Consider the following 18757-nt stretch of genomic DNA (forward strand, 5'->3'; position numbering starts at 1 on the left):
AGGTGCTGAAATATGAGAAAAACACTTACAGGACGGCGGAAAGCGGCACACGGGACAAGTGAAGCTTACTAGAGCCCACTAGACACCAGGGATGAGGCGCAGGAGGATGCCTGCGGGTGGAGGAGGGCCTCGAACACGCTAGCAGCAGTGTGGGCGGGGGTCAGAGGCAGGAGACAGCAGGTTGGTGCTGCGGACATGGGGGGCGAGCTCTAGACCTAAAACAGGTCAGAGGTCGCTCACTCGCGACGCGCAGCGCCAGCCATTAGTAAGGGAGGGAAGAGCAGCTGGGAGGCGGGAGGCGGGAGGCGGGAGGGAGCGGCGAATGGGGGCGCGAGGGGTGCGGGCCGCAGGGAGGCAGCGGCAGGGAGCGCACAAGGGGCGAAAACACGAAAAACAAGGCACAAAAAAGTCGGGCACAATTTTTAAAACAGTCACAATTTGAAAACAGTCACAGAAATACACTAATGGCACAGTATACAATCGGGGAAACAGCAATCAGAGGGGCACAACGGGGGCAGATGCGCAGGAGGCAAGGCGCTGAAAAATGAGAAAAACACTTACAGGACGGCGGAAAGCGGCACACAGGTCAAGTGAAGCTTACAAGAGCCCACTAGACACCAGGGATGAGGCGCAGGAGGATGCCTGCGGGTGGAGGAGGGCCTCGAACACGCTAGCAGCAGCGTGGGCGGGGGTCAGAGGCAGGAGACAGCAGGTTGGTGCTGCGGACGTGGGGGGCGAGCTCTAGACCTAAAACAGGTCAGAGGTCGCTCACTCGCGATGCGCAGCGCCAGCCATTAAGAAGGGAGGGGGGACGGAGGAGCAGCTGGGAGGCGGGAGGCGGGAGGGAGCGGCGAATGGGGGCGCAAGGGGGGCGGGGCCGCAGGGATGCAGCGGCAGGGAGCGGAGAGCAAGGGGGAGCGCACAAGGGGTGAAAACACGAAAAACAAGGCACAAAAAAGTCGGGCACAATTTTAAAAACAGTCACAATTTGAAAACAGTCACAGAAATACACTAATGGCACAGTATACAATCGGGGAAACAGCAATCAGAGGGGCACAACGGGGGCAGATGCGCAGGAGGCGAGGCGCTTGAAAACAGTAAAAACGCACTTATAGGACGGCAAAAAGTGGCACAAACAGAAGGGGCACGACGGGGGCAGAAGCGCAAGGAGGCAAGGTGCTGAAATATGAGAAAAACACTTACAGGACGGCGGAAAGCGGCACACGGGTCAAGTGAAGCTTACTAGAGCCCACTAGACACCAGGGATGAGGCGCAGGAGGATGCCTGCGGGTGGAGGAGGGCCTCGAACACGCTAGCAGCAGTGTGGGCGGGGGTCAGAGGCAGGAGACAGCAGGTTGGTGCTGCGGACGTGGGGGGCGAGCTCTAGACCTAAAACAGGTCAGAGGTCGCTCACTCGCGACGCGCAGCGCCAGCCATTAGTAAGGGAGGGAAGAGCAGCTGGGAGGCGGGAGGCGGGAGTGAGCGGCGAATGGGGGCGCGAGGGGTGCGGGGCCGCAGGGAGGCAGCGGCAGGGAGCACACAAGGGGCGAAAAGACGAAAAACAAGGCACAAAAAAGTCGGGCACAATTTTTAAAACAGTCACAATTTGAAAACAGTCACAGAAATACACTAATGGCACAGTATACAATCGGGGAAACAGCAATCAGAGGGGCACAACGGGGGCAGATGCGCAGGAGGCAAGGCGCTGAAAAATGAGAAAAACACTTACAGGACGGCGGAAAGCGGCACACAGGTCAAGTGAAGCTTACTAGAGCCCACTAGACACCAGGGATGAGGCGCAGGAGGATGCCTGCGGGTGGAGGAGGGCCTCGAACACGCTAGCAGCAGCGTGGGCGGGGGTCAGAGGCAGGAGACAGCAGGTTGGTGCTGCGGACGTGGGGGGCGAGCTCTAGACCTAAAACAGGTCAGAGGTCGCTCACTCGCGACGCGCAGCGCCAGCCATTAAGAAGGGAGGGGGGAGGGAGGAGCAGCTGGGAGGCGGGAGGCGGGAGGGAGCGGCGAATGGGGGCGCGAGGGGGGCGGGGCCGCAGGGATGCAGCGGCAGGGAGCGGAGAGCAAGGGGGAGCGCACAAGGGGTGAAAACACGAAAAACAAGGCACAAAAAAGTCGGGCACAATTTTAAAAACAGTCACAATTTGAAAACAGTCACAGAAATACACTAATGGCACAGTATACAATTGGGGAAACAGCAATCAGAGGGGCACAATGGGGGCAGATGCGCAGGAGGCGAGGCACTTGAAAACAGTAAAAACGCACTTACAGGAAGGCGAAAAGTGGCACAAACAGAAGGGGCACGACGGGGGCAGAAGCGCAAGGAGGCAAGGTGCTGAAAAATGAGAAAAACACTTACAGGATGGCGGAAAGCGGCACACGGGTCAAGTGAAGCTTACTAGAGCCCATTAGACACCAGGGATGAGGCGCAGGAGGATGCCTGCGGGTGGAGGAGGGCCTCGAACATGCTAGCAGCAGCGTGGGCGGGGGTCAGAGGCAGGAGACAGCAGGTTGGTGCTGCGGACGTGGGGGGCGAGCACTAGACCTGAAACAGGTCAGAGGTCGCTCACTCGCGACGCGCAGCGCCAGCCATTAAGAAGGGAGGGGGGAGGGAGGAGCAGCTGGGAGGCGGGAGGGAGCGGCGAATGGGGGCGCGAGGGGGGCGGGCCGCAGGGAGGCAGCGGCAGGGAGCGGAGAGCAAAGGGGAGCGCACAAGGGGCGAAAACACGAAAAACAAGGCACAAAAAAGTCGGGCACAATTTTAAAAACAGTCACAATTTGAAAACAGTCACAGAAATACACTAATGGCACAGTATACAATCGGGGAAACAGCAATCAGAGGGGCACAACGGGGGCAGATGCGCAGGAGGCGAGGCGCTTGAAAACAGTAAAAACGCACTTACAGGATGGCGAAAAGTGGCACAAACAGAAGGGGCACGACGGGGGCAGAAGCGCAAGGAGGCAAGGCGCTGAAAAATTAGAAAAACACTTACAGGACGGCGGAAAGCGGCACACGGGTCAAGTGAAGCTTACTAGAGCCCACTAGACACCAGGGATGAGGTGCAGTAGGATGCCTGCGGGTGGAGGAGGGCCTCGAACACGCTAGCAGCAGCGTGGGCGGGGGTCAGAGGCAGGAGACAGCAGGTTGGTGCTGCGGACGTGGGGGGCGAGCTTTAGACCTAAAACAGGTCAGAGGTCGCAAAAGATGTATTTTTAAATTGTGAGTTCATAGACCCCAAACTCCATATCTCTATCTGCTCTCAAAGGGAAACAGTCATTAAAAGTTATTTAAAAGCAGCCCCCATGTTAACCTATGAGCGAGATAGTCCTTAAAACAGTGAAAAAACAATCTGGCAGTATTTCACTGTTAGGACATGTAAAACACATCAGTACATGTTCCACCTTTGACATACACTGCACCCTTCCCATAGGGCTACCTATGGCCTACCTTAGGGGTGCCTTACATCTTTAAAAAGGGAAGGTTTGGGCCTGGCAAGTGGGTGCACTTGCCTGGTCACTTTGGCAGGTTAAAACTGCGCACACAGACACTACAGTGGCAGGCCTGAGCCATGTTTAAAGGCTACTCATGTGGGTGGCACAATCAGTGCTGCAGGCCCTCTAATAGCATTTGATTTACAGGCCCTGGGCACCTCTAGTGCACTTTACTAGGGACTTACTATTAAATTAAATATGGCAGTCATGGAAAACGCCAATTACACACGCAATTTACACAAGGAGCACTTGCACTTTAGCACCGGTCAGCAGTGGTAATGTGCCCACATTACCAAAACCAGTAAATACAAAGTCCAGCACACAGACAAAACAAAGGAAGCGGAGGCAAAAAAAGACAAGGGAGACTACAGCAAGGATGTCAGGTCTAACACCATATCTATCCTAGAGTAATGTTTGTGCAGGGCAAAGTGGAATGTGTAACCTGGCTCAGAGGTGTATAATATCCTCCATACATTTGTCAGCCCAAATAAACAAGCAGGTTCATGAATAGATGCCCTAGCTTAGGGCATACGTGGGGTAGCAAAATGGTTGTTAGAATCAATGGCATAGTTCATCAAGCAGCTAAGATCATCCATAATGATAATTTCTCCAGACCAGTCCAACAATTTTTAAAGGAAAAGCACATCAAATACCTTGGGTTCATCAATATTTGGCCCATACGCCACACATAAAACAACTTTCTGACAATCTAATACCAACTGGGTAATGTCCCATCTACCACATGGGTTGAAAACAGTTCTCGTAAACTTTTGTTCTAAGTTCTTTGTAGACATTATAGCCACCCCCTGTTATAGAAATAGGTTGGAGAGGAAGATGGCAGGCTGACATCCCGCAGCTGAGAGCGCTTGTTCCTCTGTGCTCCCGTGCTCCCTAAATTCCTCTCAATTGCAGCCTTGAATTTCTACCTTCCTACCTGTAATTTGCTCTGATTCCTGCCAGCTTTGGCGGTCCAAACTGAGCTGCTGAGCTCTGTCTTTCTACTGATGCCACATTGTTTTGGCAGCTTTGCAGCTGGGGCTGCCGCAGTCTCCCAGTGCCCTCTTCCTGGAGCTGGTGGGCTGTTTCACCACACAGTGTCCCCTGCAGCTTTTCCTTGGCATCTTGCAGTATGGCCCCACAACAGGCTCTCTGTGGTGGGTGGGGGGACCGCTGTCCTGCAATGATCCACACTGAGGATATCACCCAGGCTGCAGAGGGATGGGCAGCCCTCAAGCTACCTCAGTGGATTACCCTGCTTCCCAGGTCTGCCCCCCATGTTGAAATTACTCAAATTCGTATGGTAACCGATATAATAGAGGAAGCCAGCAAAGAGCAGTTGGCTCACGACGAAGACTGCTCTCTGGTGGAGGCATTGATGGCTGCAGCTACCTCTGGTGGGGGTGGCTTGACGATGGCAGTTACTGCTAAATTTTCCAAGTTGGAAGGCAATAGTGTTGTGGAACCTCCTGATTCTCTTGTGGGCAACATAGTATTAATTCTCAGCTTTCCTGTCTGTCTGAAGCTTCTGATACAATTGTTCAGCCTTCTCCTGAATGCAATAGAGTGCTACCTAAAGAAAAAGCTTGGGCCTGTAAAACCTCTCCTAACTTGGTGAGTGCCATTACAACTATGTCAGGGGGTTTGGTTGATGCAGCGGGGGATCACTGAGGGCAACTGAGCAGGGAGATTTGCTTACATTTGCTTACTGTATTAAAGACTTCTGTTGAGCTATCTCCCCATCATACGGTGGACTCTGACCAAACTTTACAGTCTATACCCGCCAAGGCCCTTATTGCTGCCCACCCTAACAACAGATTGTCAATACCCTGGCGACATCGGTGAGTTATAGAACTATTGAAAATGAGGCACCCCTTGGGAACAGAGGCAGGCAATGTGCCCCTAAAAATCCAAACAATGCAAAGAAAACAATTGTGCCCTCTAGATAATTTCAATCTGGTAAAACTGCAACTATGTATATGACAAAAAAGGTGCACACAGTTGGCAGCACTGCTATCAAAGGCAGCCCAATCCAGAATGGGTGAATTCAAAAGGAGCGGTTAAAGTCTTAATCTCTCGGCTCTCTGTACCTCACATTTTATGCAGCACCGACCAGTCGAACGACAGCCCTTCTACTCAACTTATGAGAGAATAGGCTAAATCCCTGTAATAGCTTCAACACTTCTGGCAGTGCCCCAACCATTTCTTCTACACCAATGGCTCTTGCAGAAACGCATACATAGGAAGACACTTAGAAGCCATCTCTTCTGGCAATTCTGCAACTGCTCCAGGCTCAACGAGCAGAGGCACAAGTTCACTATGCCCAAATGAGAGGAGACAATGGGAGCACGCAGCAATCATTGCTTGTAGTATCTGGCAAGGTATCATCCCTTGTGAGGGAAGTTGATGAGCTCCAACAGTGGGTTGCCGATACTGAGGAAGTTGGAACAGCTGCTTTAAAGTTGGATGGGAACCATGACTGACAACTGGTCTATCTTCATACCAAAATTGAAAATCTGGAGATCCACCAGAGGAGAACAACCTCAGGAAACAACCTTAGGGTATTTGGTGCTAGAAGGGACATGATGATACTCAGCAGTTTATGGTTCAGTTATTTGACAAGGCTTTCCCGGATCCTATGGACTGGGATTTACAAATCCAGCATGCGCATTGCCTCCCTATCAGCCGCAACCAAAGGCCTACCGATTCTAAGTCAATGCACACCACCCAATTCTTATATTTCTGGGGAACTTTTTACTAAAGCAGGCGATTTTGTTAAAGGCTCTTCCAAATACTCCGGTTCTGGTGGATGCCATGTCAACTACGGTTCATTCAGATTTTTGCAAGTTCACTACAGACAGGTGCTGGAAACTTGGCAACTAATAGACCCACTTAAAGCCATGGGGCCCAAGTATTTTTTAAAGTACAAGCCCGGCTTAAGATTTTTAAGGATGGACGACACAGCTGTGTTATTCAGAGCAGGATATACTAGTCATGTCTTAAGCTATATTAAGGGGTCATTTTCTTAGCTACAGATGTAGTGCTGGGGAAACAAACTGGCGCTGTTGTAACCTTGGTCTTTGGTGCACATGGCCATAATGGTTTAGTAGCTGATTGCTAAATTTATGAGTAATGATTATGTGTAATAATTCCAATTCAGTTCTTTCTGTCTCTGTTCTTGTTTTTTTTTCTTTTTTTACTTTTACTTTTAGTGGGTTGAATTTCTGCTGTAATATTTCAAGCATACCACAGATTCTGCGAAGTTTTTTTTAGGCAAAATGAGTGGTGGGTTGGTAGACAGGGCTCAAGGGGGTGGAAGTCTTTCAGACTGCCAAGTCAATGGCAGCACAGGGAGTGGGATGATTCCTTCCTTAGATAGGTCAGGTTGAGGTGGGCGTGGGTTTTGCAGGGACTTGCAGGATCTTACTACGGAAGCTGAAATCTCTTAACTGGTTGGTGTGGGGTGTGGGTTCAAATAAGTCAATTTGTTCATGGCATACTATTGGAATTTTTACTTTTCATGGCACAGCTGAACTTTGGTCCAGAACACTGAATCTCATTTTGACATAGCTGTTTAACGGTATGACCAGGATAAAGTGTATATGTTGGCATATGTCTGGCTTAAATGTATCCAGTAAATGGAAATTAGTGCGGGGAGAGATTAGAATGTATAAGCCGCAGCTATTTTCCATGACAGAGACTCATCTTGCACACAGAGATCAGTTGTTGCTTAGTCAGCTTGGCTATGAAATTATTGTCAGAATGTCACAATCTGTTTCAATCAAGGATCTCCACAAACAACATTGGAAAAACACAGTATTGCTTTGGATCCGGACTGGGCACTATAGAGCAATGCCTTAACCTGTATCTCTTGAAATGATATATGTAAAGGTCTAGAGAGGCTTTTTGCATCTGGCCTTTATGGGCCTTGCCTCTGCCTATGACAGTGCATTAGAATCAAGGTTAGGGAAATATTGTCAGGTTTGGGAAATATTCCTTTATAAAAAAAAACTATTCAAAGCATGCATGATAACTCGAACAGTAAAGGCCGCTGTGGCCCTGGTGTGGAATCTACTGAATCATTTAACTCATTGAGAGGGGCTAAAAAATGTTGTGTCTTAACCCCTTTTCTTTTCATGTTGCCCATTAATGGTTTGGTGAAAAGTTTGAATACCAGGGCTCAGAATCCACCTACGTTAGGTAGGAAATATTTCCCTATACTCCTTTTTGCGGAGGATGTTGTTTTTATCACAAATTGCCAGTGACTCTTAGCATTTGATTAAATATTATGTTAATGAATGGAGAATTTGGAGTTAACTATAACTTTATCAAAATTGTTTGCTTTGTATCTATGTTTCAACAAGCATTGGCAAAGCCAAAATAGTTTGCTTTGGCTGCTGACCTTTTGGCTTTGGGGCTGATTTTGAGTTTGACGGTTTGACAGCCTGAAATCCAATATGGCAGTGAGGAGGCAGCCGTCAAGCCGGAAGCTTCCCCACCCTCGTATTACGATGTTTCTGCTGGTCTGACTGGTGGAAACAGTGTGGTGGCCTTAACCTCGGCTCCCTCAGGGAGCCAAGGCCAATGCCGTTGTATGAAACACCCTTGGAATGCGCACTGTCTGCTATAGCGAAATGGTCGGGGCAGAATAGGGGGCCCCCTGTGGCCCCAACTCTGCCTTTCCGCCAGCCTTTTCATGGCAGAACCCCGCCATGAAAAGGCTGGCAGAAAGACATGATCAGCACAGCAGTGCCAAACTTGGCACCGCCGTACCAGACCATGACTGTCAACACTGCCAACCCACTGGGATCAAGGATCCTGGCGGTGGTGGCGGTCTTCTGACGGTCTCATTACCAGGATCGTAATCTGGTGGTTGGACCACCAGTATTGCATCGGTCGGACCGTCACCGCTTGTTTGGCAGTCTTAGGACCACCAAACTCATAATCACTCATTGCCAGTGTTTATTTTGTTTGTGATTGTTTCTTGCATGAAGGAACACATTGTATGAAAACAAGGATTTTCTAAAAGCCAAAGTTCATTTTTGTATCTAAAAGCACACATTGCACCAGTTGTCTCTGGCACTGGAGGGGACTACTTATTGTGGGAATGCACACATTGTACAAGAGCAGAATCCGATCACTCACAGTAAGGAAAGCCATTGGCTGACGTTACCTGGCCTTGTGCCCCATGAAGCAAAATGTGAGTGACACTACAGCAGACCAATGGCTGACGAAAATTCACTAAGAGCCCCTCTAAGTATGTATGATATATATTTATTAAAAACAAAAGATCGTAGCTAACGCTACATATTTTTTATTAAAAACAAAGTTCTTAGCTAACGCCAGACCTAAAAATAGCAAACCTAATAATATGTTTACTGGGAATGTACAGATGAACTCTGTATAAGCGTTCCAGTATTATAGGAATACTTTTCATTCTAATTTAAATTTGATGAATCTCCTAATTAAGAAACATCTGGTGGAATCATGGTGGGGTCTTTGATTTGGCTCCAAAACGATCCCAAAGACCACTCATTTGTGATGTAAGTACGTTGCAGGTGTCAATGGAATGCACACAGCAGACTTCTAGATTTTGTAGGAGGATTCATTGGATATCAAACAGGTAGGTACATGTATCGATGAAGAGACATACCTCACAAGGAGTAGATGTTAACAGAAGCTCAGTCCAGATCTAACTGTGTCAGTGACAGCTCCACAGATCCTCCATACATCAGTGTTCCATGGCATCACAAGAGAAGTGCATGGCAAGTCAGTACACTTTTTGTCAGATGTTACCTATGTTTTAGGCCAAAAGAGTATCTTTCGTGAACTAAGGCTCATTGTTTTGTGCGTATGCCACTATACATTTCATTCTTAATGCGTCCCTTTATGACTAATTTACTCACTTTGAGACTCGTTTTAGGCCAATGAATCTTTTGACCCTGATTGAAGACACCTTAGGACGAGATAGCTAATCAACATGTCAATTAATATGTCAATAATATCATCAAAGTTCACAGTAATATGACAATTCAAATTGACCAAGACATTTAATAGAACTCGCAAACCACCATGACCTTTCAGTCATGAATAACCACACCAGTTTAGTAAGATTTTGTGAAGTTTATTCCCTATTGATTACAATTCTACTAATAAGTTTATTAGTCTCAAAACCAAGAAACACATTAGCATAGTCACAATATGGCAACTCTGATAAGATTTCATCAAAGCAAGAATCCCGAATATTAGAACATAACACGGCGTCAACATAGGTTATCCTTAGCAGAGTAACATTAGCGCATTATTCAGCAAAGCATAGATTCAGTCATTTGTCTATATGCGTCAATTTAATGAATCCCTGTCCTAACCTCGAATTAGCATTGGCATGTTGGGATTCATGGAAAACAATTTAGTAACACCAATTTAGAAAACATCTAGCTATGGTCTCTGTAAATAAAGCAGTTGGTACCTAGAAAGGAAAAGCAAACAGACAATCACAATTTAATTGTCATATAGTTACCCTCCGCATTGGGTCAGCACTCAGGTTCGGTCTTTGTCCTCAGGACATCAGTTGATTCACCATCAGGAATTCAGCAATTGGGTAAAAGGGGGCACTTCCCTCATAAGGAGGTAAAGTGTAAATGGGCAATATAAGGCAAGAATGGTTTTAAGAACCAAACAGCAAAGTCTCTATGCAGAGTGACAAAGTGTCTGGGTCATAGCAAATCACATCAGCATCTCCCTAACACTCTCTCCTATTCTCTCCTGTTCTGATTTACTTCCTGGTGTCAAGGGTTTTTATTCCTTTTTCGTTGTACATTCCCCTAAAATTTGGTTGGTTGAGGGGTTGCACCCCACTGTCTCTATCCAATTGACTTCAAATTAGCTCATCGAATTTGTCACCCCATAACTGTTCTCACGTAGTTTATTGGTCCTTATGATTGACGTCTTTAGCGGGTGGAATGTCCAGTATGATTTCATACTCTTGTGGTCCTTTGCACATCTTCAGTCAGTGGCTCCATTGTCTGTACCGGTTCAGGCGACCTTGTACCTGCGAGTGGTCTACAGTGTTGCATTCAGCTAAAACGTTTCTACAAGCAAGTCGAATTTCATGGGAACGGATCTACTACAGTTACATTCAGCTTCTAGTTTGGGGAAAAACAAGAGTTCATGTCCTTCAGCAAGTCAGCACACTGGACGTTAGAAAAACACATTTAATATGAAAACCAAGCAGCTAGGCCTTGACTCATGCTTCCTAAGGCCAAATGATTTATTAGCAAAACTTCAGCATATAGGCTTTTATTATTAGTGCAAAATTATATTCTATCATAATATTTCAACATTATTAGTCAATTTCATTAATCATTGTATATGGTGGCAGCCACTCCCCGTGGGCACATTTTTAAGCGCACGTTTTAGCAAAACATATTAATACATTTTCTATGTGGCATTTTTATACATTAGTTCATAATCATTTCATGTTAATATTGATTATATAAGCTACGCTCTCTCAGTCCCTACTCTGATGACACTTGTCATCACACAAAACCTTTCCCTTCTCAACCTTTCATTTTTCTCAATATGCGCATTTCAACATCATCCCCCCTGTGTGATTTTTCCCAAATTTCTTTGAACATTTTCTCCTTTTCCTTTTCTTCATTTCTTTTGTTTCGTTTTGCCAAATTTCTTTTAATTCTTTCATTTACTTTACATGATAACCATAATCCCAATAAATATATCAGGACAATCAATAGACCCACTAATATTTTTGCGAGAACTCCGTTCCAAATGCTACTAAACCAATTCCCTACTTTTGTAATCCCTTTCCCAACTCTTTCCCAAACTCCAGGTTCCTTCAGCACCTTCAAATCTGCACTATCTCTTGTTAGGTTAGTAAGCATACCTCTAATCTTTTTAATATTGTCAGGAATGAACGCACAGCAATGGCGTTCATTAAGCATTTTACAGACTCCGCCATTCTTTGCTAAAATAATGTCTAAAGCAAGCCGGTTTTGAAGAGTCATAGCTCTTTCCGCAGCAAGTTCAGTATTCATCAGAAGTATTGCCCCTGTGAAGTTTGTCAGCATGTTATCCACAATAGTAGACAACTTTCGAATCTTTATGGAGTTTAAGATAACCCCTACTGAAGGAATTATGGCTCCAAATATGTCACCAACGACAGCAGCCGCTGTCTCTCTCTTTTGTCTAGTGTGTTGTAATTCAGACATTTTAGGAATTTGCTTTAAGTCATCAATCTGGTAAATCTTTGGGAAAACTATCCCCAAATAACATGTCCCATACCATCCTTTAGGAAGACGGTAATAAGCATTAAGCCCACATATATAATAGATCCCAGGGATCGCTGGATCCTGTCCATTCAACATGAATGTCTATTTACTCTGAAACAAAAACACATGCCTGCATTCACTCGTTCCCACAAATAAAGTGTCATGATCAGATTTTGGCCTACATATACAAAGCCTACCTACATGTAATGCATCTATAGCTAATTTGCCCTGTCTCTTTATTGCGGTGTAAGCATAGTCATTTGCAAGCGTGCGTTTTTCTAATCCCTTTTCTAGCCTTTCCTTTAATGCCTTCCGTCTATCATCAGTGTGATCTAAGAAGCTCTTTTCTACAGGTGTTAGTAAGCAGGTTAGATTATTGCGGTGCGCAAAAGCTGTCCCAAATGTCAGTGTTGGCTCAAAGAAAACCCTAACTAATTTTATGTTGTGTTCTTTAGCTAATTTGTTTAGAAACTCAATTACAGGCACAAAAGAAAATACTACATCTAAGTTAGAGTAGAAGTGTTGCACATGTTCTTGATCATAGAATCTTGTTAACAGCAAACTACAACTTATCCCGTAGGTTAATGGCAGACTATGATAAGTAACCCCTTCTTGCACTGATGAAGGAATCTTTGTGCACACATAACAATTCTTTGCATCCATTGTGTCAACATACTCATTCAGCAAACGATAGAAGACATTAGTAGATAGTTCCCATTTTGTATTAGTTCCCTCATGCAAATATTTTGCATTCTGCTCAAACTTCTCCCATGGTGTTAATGTAGCAGTCTCAGGATTTGAAGCATTGTTAGTCACTTTCTTATCCACCAATGGCATTCCCACAATCACACCTATAATTATTATTGCACACACAATAGCCAGAATAGCACTCAACCAACCACACATCCTACCCTTATTACTATTACCTCTAGTGTAACTCATGATCTGTAAAGAATCAGATAGCAGAATAATACAAAGCAAACAATCAACTTGAGGACGATATAAAAGCCTCTTTTTTTTTTTTCTCTTGTTCAAAAAGTCTCTCTCTCTCTCTCTCTGCGAGTATTTACAGCGTTTCACTCACTCCAGGAACCCTTTGTCAAATCAGGTTAGCTGCTTGTCATAATCGTTTTTTCAAAGTCAATTCAAGTTATCAGTGTCACATCTGGTAATTTATCAGTCTCTTTCTCAGCTTTTCAGCTTTTCAATTTCGATTTCAATTTAACACAGTCTCTTTCTAAAGTAGAATTCAGGTACCGTAGTATTGACCTGGTACCTCCCGATCAAAACAGAACGCCAAGAATTATTGTTGCCATTCAGCTGATGTTGCATACGCCCATTCAGGACCTGCATACCTTCTGTTTGCAACTCTCTTTCTTTTCATTCTACGTTCACTTTGCAACTATCCTTCACTGAGATACTCTTTTCTGGTTGTGTCAACTTCTTCTTCTATTGTTTCACTAGAGACCACTTTCTCTCTTGCAGCTTGTGGCTTCCTGCCAGTTATCTCCTTTCTGTGTTTTCTTCCTGCTTGGCCTTTCAGGACGTTGAACAGCACCCTCCTCTTGTGCTATGGTGTTTTCTCTTGATGGACCTGCAAGCGGCTCAGGAGGAGTCAGAATACTTTGACTTCCCTCTGCCTCTTCTCCTTCGCATTCAGGGTCTGTCACGGGCTCGACTTCAAAACCCTATCCGTCTGCTTCTGGGAGAACCTTCCTTTGTGTCGGTTCCCCTGTTACCTCAGATGAGATAGGCTCACTGTCACTCCTCTGGAACTCGCTTTGAGTGACTAAACCGTCCTCAGAGAGTGCTCCTTCAGTCTCAGTTCCCCTTTGAATACTCTCCGGCCCTGAGACTTCCTTTTCTGCAGCTGTTGTTTTGGACACTTCAAGTTCCTCATCAGTTGGACAATTCACCTTCTTTGTGTGACTGGCATGTATCCAATTCGGAAGGCCTGCACATTTCACAGCAGTAGTTGTTGTCAGTATTACTTGATATGGCCCCTTCCAACGCGGCTCCAAACACGATTTCCTCATGTGCTTCTTGACAACCCCCCAGTCACCGGCTTTCAGGGTGTGACCTGGATCACTTATCAGTGGCAAAGTGGTAGCCTCCACCTGGTGAGAAAAAGAGTGGACCACATCAGCCAGACCCTTGCAATAGTCCAACACCATATCATCCATGATATTCACAAGAGCATTTGCAGGCACTGCTGGTAATCGCATAGCTCGACCCATTAGAATTTCGTGTGGAGATAGTCCTGTCTTCTTATCAGGTGTGTTTCTCATTGACATCAGTAGTAAGGGTAATTCATCTGGCCACTTCAAATTGGTAGCTGCGCACATTTTTGCCATTCTCGACTTCAAGGTACCATTTGTCTGTTCCACTAGTCCTAATGCTTCTGGGCGAGAACTACAATGCAGCTTCTGCTCAATGTTTAATGCGGCACACAAGAGCTTAATCACCTCATTGTCGAAGTGTCTGCCCCTATCTGATTCTAAAGAGATCAGGAATCCGAAACGTGGTATTAACTCCCTAAGCAACATCTTTGCTACTGTGAGGCTGTCATTTCTACGTGTAGGGTAAGCTTCTATCCAGTGATTGAAAATGCACACAATCACCAACACGTACTTCAAGCCTCCACACACAGGCATCTCAATAAAATCCATCTGCATTCTGCTAAATGGACCACCAGCTCTCCCAACATGGCTCATATTCACCACAGTCCCTTTTCCCGCATTCATCTGCTGACAGATGATGCACCTGTGACGGATAACCTCTGCAGCTTGTCTGAATTTCGGATTGAACCAATCGATTTTGAACAACCTGATCATTGCATCTCTCCCAGCGTGTGCCTGCCCATGGTAAAACCTTGCAAACTGTGACAAAAGACTGTTTGGCAAAACCATTTTTCCCTCCTCTGAGACCCATAAGTCATCAGCTCTTTGTACACATTGCATTCTTTGCCAAGAGCGTTTCTCTTCTTTGCTGGCATGTCCCTGCAGTGATCTTAGCTCATCTAATGTGTCAACCACTCTTAATGCAAAGTTTAAGCATGTTTCATTTTCAGTTTCAGGTAACAATTCCCACTGATCTCGAAACGATATACAGTTCAATGCGCAAAACCGTGAGACTTGATTTGCATATCCATTTCCCATTGACACAAAGTCTTGTGATTTAACATGAGCATTGCATTTCACCACGGCAATTTCAAGAGGTAACTGAATCGCATGCAACAAATCCTTAATCTTTTCACCATTTTTCACTGGTGAACCAGAATAGGTCATGAAACCCCTTTGTGACCATAACTGTCCAAAATCATGTACAATTCCAAATCCGTATCTGCTGTCAGTATAGATAGTGACTTTCAGATTTTCAGCTCCGTGGCATGCATTCGTAAGGGCAATTAATTCAGCCACTTGAGCAGAGTACACTCTCTTGAGCCAGGAAGCTTCTAAAATACTGGTGATTGTACACACGGCATATCCAGCTCTAAGTACTCCTACTGAGTCTCTCAAGCATGAACGATCAACAAACATAATGTAATCATTTTCTTCCAATTGGGTATCTTTAATGTCAGGTCTTGGTTTGGTGCACAGTTCTGTTACCTCAAGACAATCATGTTCCACTTCCTCAGTATGATTAATGTCTGCATTTTCAATTGGAAGTAAAGTTGCCGGGTTCAATACAGTACATCTCTTGAGGGACACATTCGGAGACCCCAGTATAATAGTCTCGTATTTTGTAAGGCGGGCATTTGTCATGTGCTGCGTCTTGGTTCGGGTTAACAGAATTTCAACTGAATGAGGGAACATTACTGTTAAGGGATGTCCCATCACTATGCCTTCACACTGGGTGAGGCTTTGACCAACTGCTGCAACTGCATGCAAACAACCCGGTAAGGCTGCTGCGACTGGTCCAAAGTAGCTGAAAAATATGCTACTGGGCGGTTGGCACCTCCATGGACCTGTGTCAGGACAGACAAAGAACATGCATCACGTTCATGACAAAACAGTATGAAAGGCTTCGTGTAATCAGGCATACCTAAAGCTGGTGCCCTGCAGATGCTTTCCCTCAATTCCATGAATGCCTCCATCTCTTTCTTGGACATGATCATGGTGCCCGGGTCATCCTGGACTTCCTTAACTGTAAGTTTCACCAATGGTTTAGAGATAATCCACAAGTTGGGAATCCACTGACGACAGTAGCCCACCATTCCTAAAAACATTCTGACATCTCTCTTAGTTGTCGATTCATCTGCAGTATGGCTGTCACTCTTTCTTTAGATATTTTTCTCGACCCCTTCTCAATCAGGTGACCTAAATACTTCACTTCTTTCTGACAGTATTGCAGCTTCTTTGGGGACACTTTGGAGGTGATTCTAACCCTGACGGGCGGCGGAGGCCGCCCGCCAGAGTTCCCCCTCCAGAACACCGCTCCGCGGTCATAAGACCGCTGCAGTGTTTCTGGCTTTTGAACTGGGCTGGCGGGCGGCCGCCAAAAGGCCGCCCGCCAGCCCAGTGCAAAAGAGCCTTCCCACGAGGACGCCGGCTCAGAATTGAGCCGGCGGAGTGAGAAGGTGCGACGGGTGCAGTGGCACCCGTCGCGTATTTCAGTGTCTGCAATGCAGACACTGAAATACAATGTGGGGCCCTCTTTCGGGGGCCCCTGCAGTGCCCATGCCATTGGCATGGGCACTGCAGGGGCCCCCAGGGGCCCCACGACACCCCATACCGCCATCCTGTTCCTGGCGGGCGAACTGCCAGGAACAGGATGGCGGTATGGGGTGTCAGAATCCCCCATGGCGGCGCAGCAAGCTGCGCCGCCATGGGGGATTCCCAGGGCAGCGGAAAACCGGCGGGAGACCGCCGGTTTTCCCTTTCTGGCCGCGGCTGAACCGCCGCGGTCAGAATAACCTGTGGAGCACCGCCAGCCTGTTGGCGGTGCTCCCTCCAACCCTGGCCCCGGCGGTCCATGACCACCGGGGTCAGAATGACCCCCTTTATGTCCATTCTGTCCCAAATGGTTCAGTAAGGCAATTGTGTCATACCTGCAATCATCTTTTGTCCTGGACGCAATTAACAAATCATCAATGTACTGTACTAGAGTTGAACTGAAAGGCAGTTCTAATGACTCCAAATCCTTCTTCAATATCTGATTGAAGATGGAAGGTGACTCTGAAAACCCTTGAGGAATTCTGCACCAACTGTAAACCTTATCCAGGAATTTGAAACTGAAGAGAAATTGGCTGTCCTCATGAAGAGGCACCGAAAAAAATGCTTGAGACAGGTCCACAAATGTGAACCACTCTGCATCACATGGAACCTGAAACATAATCACTGCTGGATTTGGCACTATGGGACAACATTTTACCACAATCTTGTTTATTTTCCTCAAGTCTTGCACAATTCGAACCTTCCCACAAGGCTTTTTCAAACCCATTATTGGTGAATTACACGGGCTACTCACCACTTCTTTCAAAACCGCTTGCTTCACAAAGTCCACAATTATTTGCGCTACTTGAATGAGGACATCTTGTGCCATGTGGTACTGCGGTACATGAGGAAACACTGCATTCGGCTTTACCTGTACTTTGACCGGTTTTACTCCTTTTATCAGTCCCACTTTTTTTCCTGTCAAGTCCCACACCTTCTCTGTCACTGTTCCCTGCAACTCAGGTGCAAGCAAAGTACTGTAAGCATTAGGAATAAGGTTATCAAATGGTATTCCTCATTTGCGGTTTCTATCTCTAACTCTGGAAACTGACCATTGTCCCCTTCATCATCACTATTTGTCTGCACCTCAATCTATTCATTGGAACAGGTAATCAAACATCTCGTTTTGCACAGTAAGTCTCTTCCCAGTAGGGATACGGGACTCGAATCACAGACTACAAATTTATGTAATCCCTGGAAGTTGCCAATTTCAATTTGAACCGGGTCTGTAATCGGATTTGTAAGGAACTGATTTGCTACTCCTACCACTCTTATGGTTCGCCCTGAAAGTGGCAATTTCGGAACCTCTGCACTTCTGACTGTAGAGCGTGTAGCTCCTGTATCGACTAGGAACGAAACCTTATGACCCATCACCTTCCCTTCTACATGGGGACCCCTCTGATCTATCTCTAGGGACGCTGCAAGCCTGCACTTCTCACTGTCTGAACAATCATCCGACCATTCATCGTTTATTCCATCCTCACCATGCAATGGGAACTGTTGTACTGTGTTATTTTGACTCATCGTTTGGCCTGTGACCTGTTGAGGAAGCATCCCCTGTTGCTTACCCATTGGAGCTAATGGTATTTGCATTTGCTGTCTAGGTACCATGGGAACCTGCTGTTGTACCTGCTGCATTTGTGCTGGTTGAACACGCAGCATTTGCATTTGCTGCACGGGCTGTAACCCCTGCATCGGAACCATGTTATTCTGGAAGTTCTGATTTTGGCCCCTCATCTTCAGACCCCTCACATTTTGAAATGTACAGACATCATTGCTTTGTTGAACAACATCATCCTGCACCACCATTGGGCATTACCGCTTCCAATACCCCACACCCTCGCACGCGTGACATGGTGACACCTTTTTCACCCCCTGCACATCATTTTGAACCACAACAGTATTCAAGTCTGGACCACGGTTCACAAAACCTCGACCTTGACCTCTCAGTTGTGCCTGAAACATGCCATTCCCTTGCGGTTGCTGTTGTACCACCTGCTGTATTCCGTTCCCCTGCATCCCTGCTTGCGCTGCCTTAATCTGCATCACCATCACCTTCTCCTTCAACTTTCTCTGCTTCAACTCAATTTTGTCACTACAGTATTTCGCATACTGCAACACCTCATCAATTGGCTTCGCTTGCCAACAGATCAAATGATTCTTAATCATCTGGCTAATCTCTGGTCTCAGCCCTTCAACAAACCTGAACACAAGATGATTCATGTCTTTCGGCTCAATGATCTCAGTGCCACT

Source organism: Pleurodeles waltl, chromosome 6 (genome assembly GCF_031143425.1).
Source record: "Pleurodeles waltl isolate 20211129_DDA chromosome 6, aPleWal1.hap1.20221129, whole genome shotgun sequence".
Lineage (NCBI taxonomy): Eukaryota > Metazoa > Chordata > Amphibia > Caudata > Salamandridae > Pleurodeles > Pleurodeles waltl.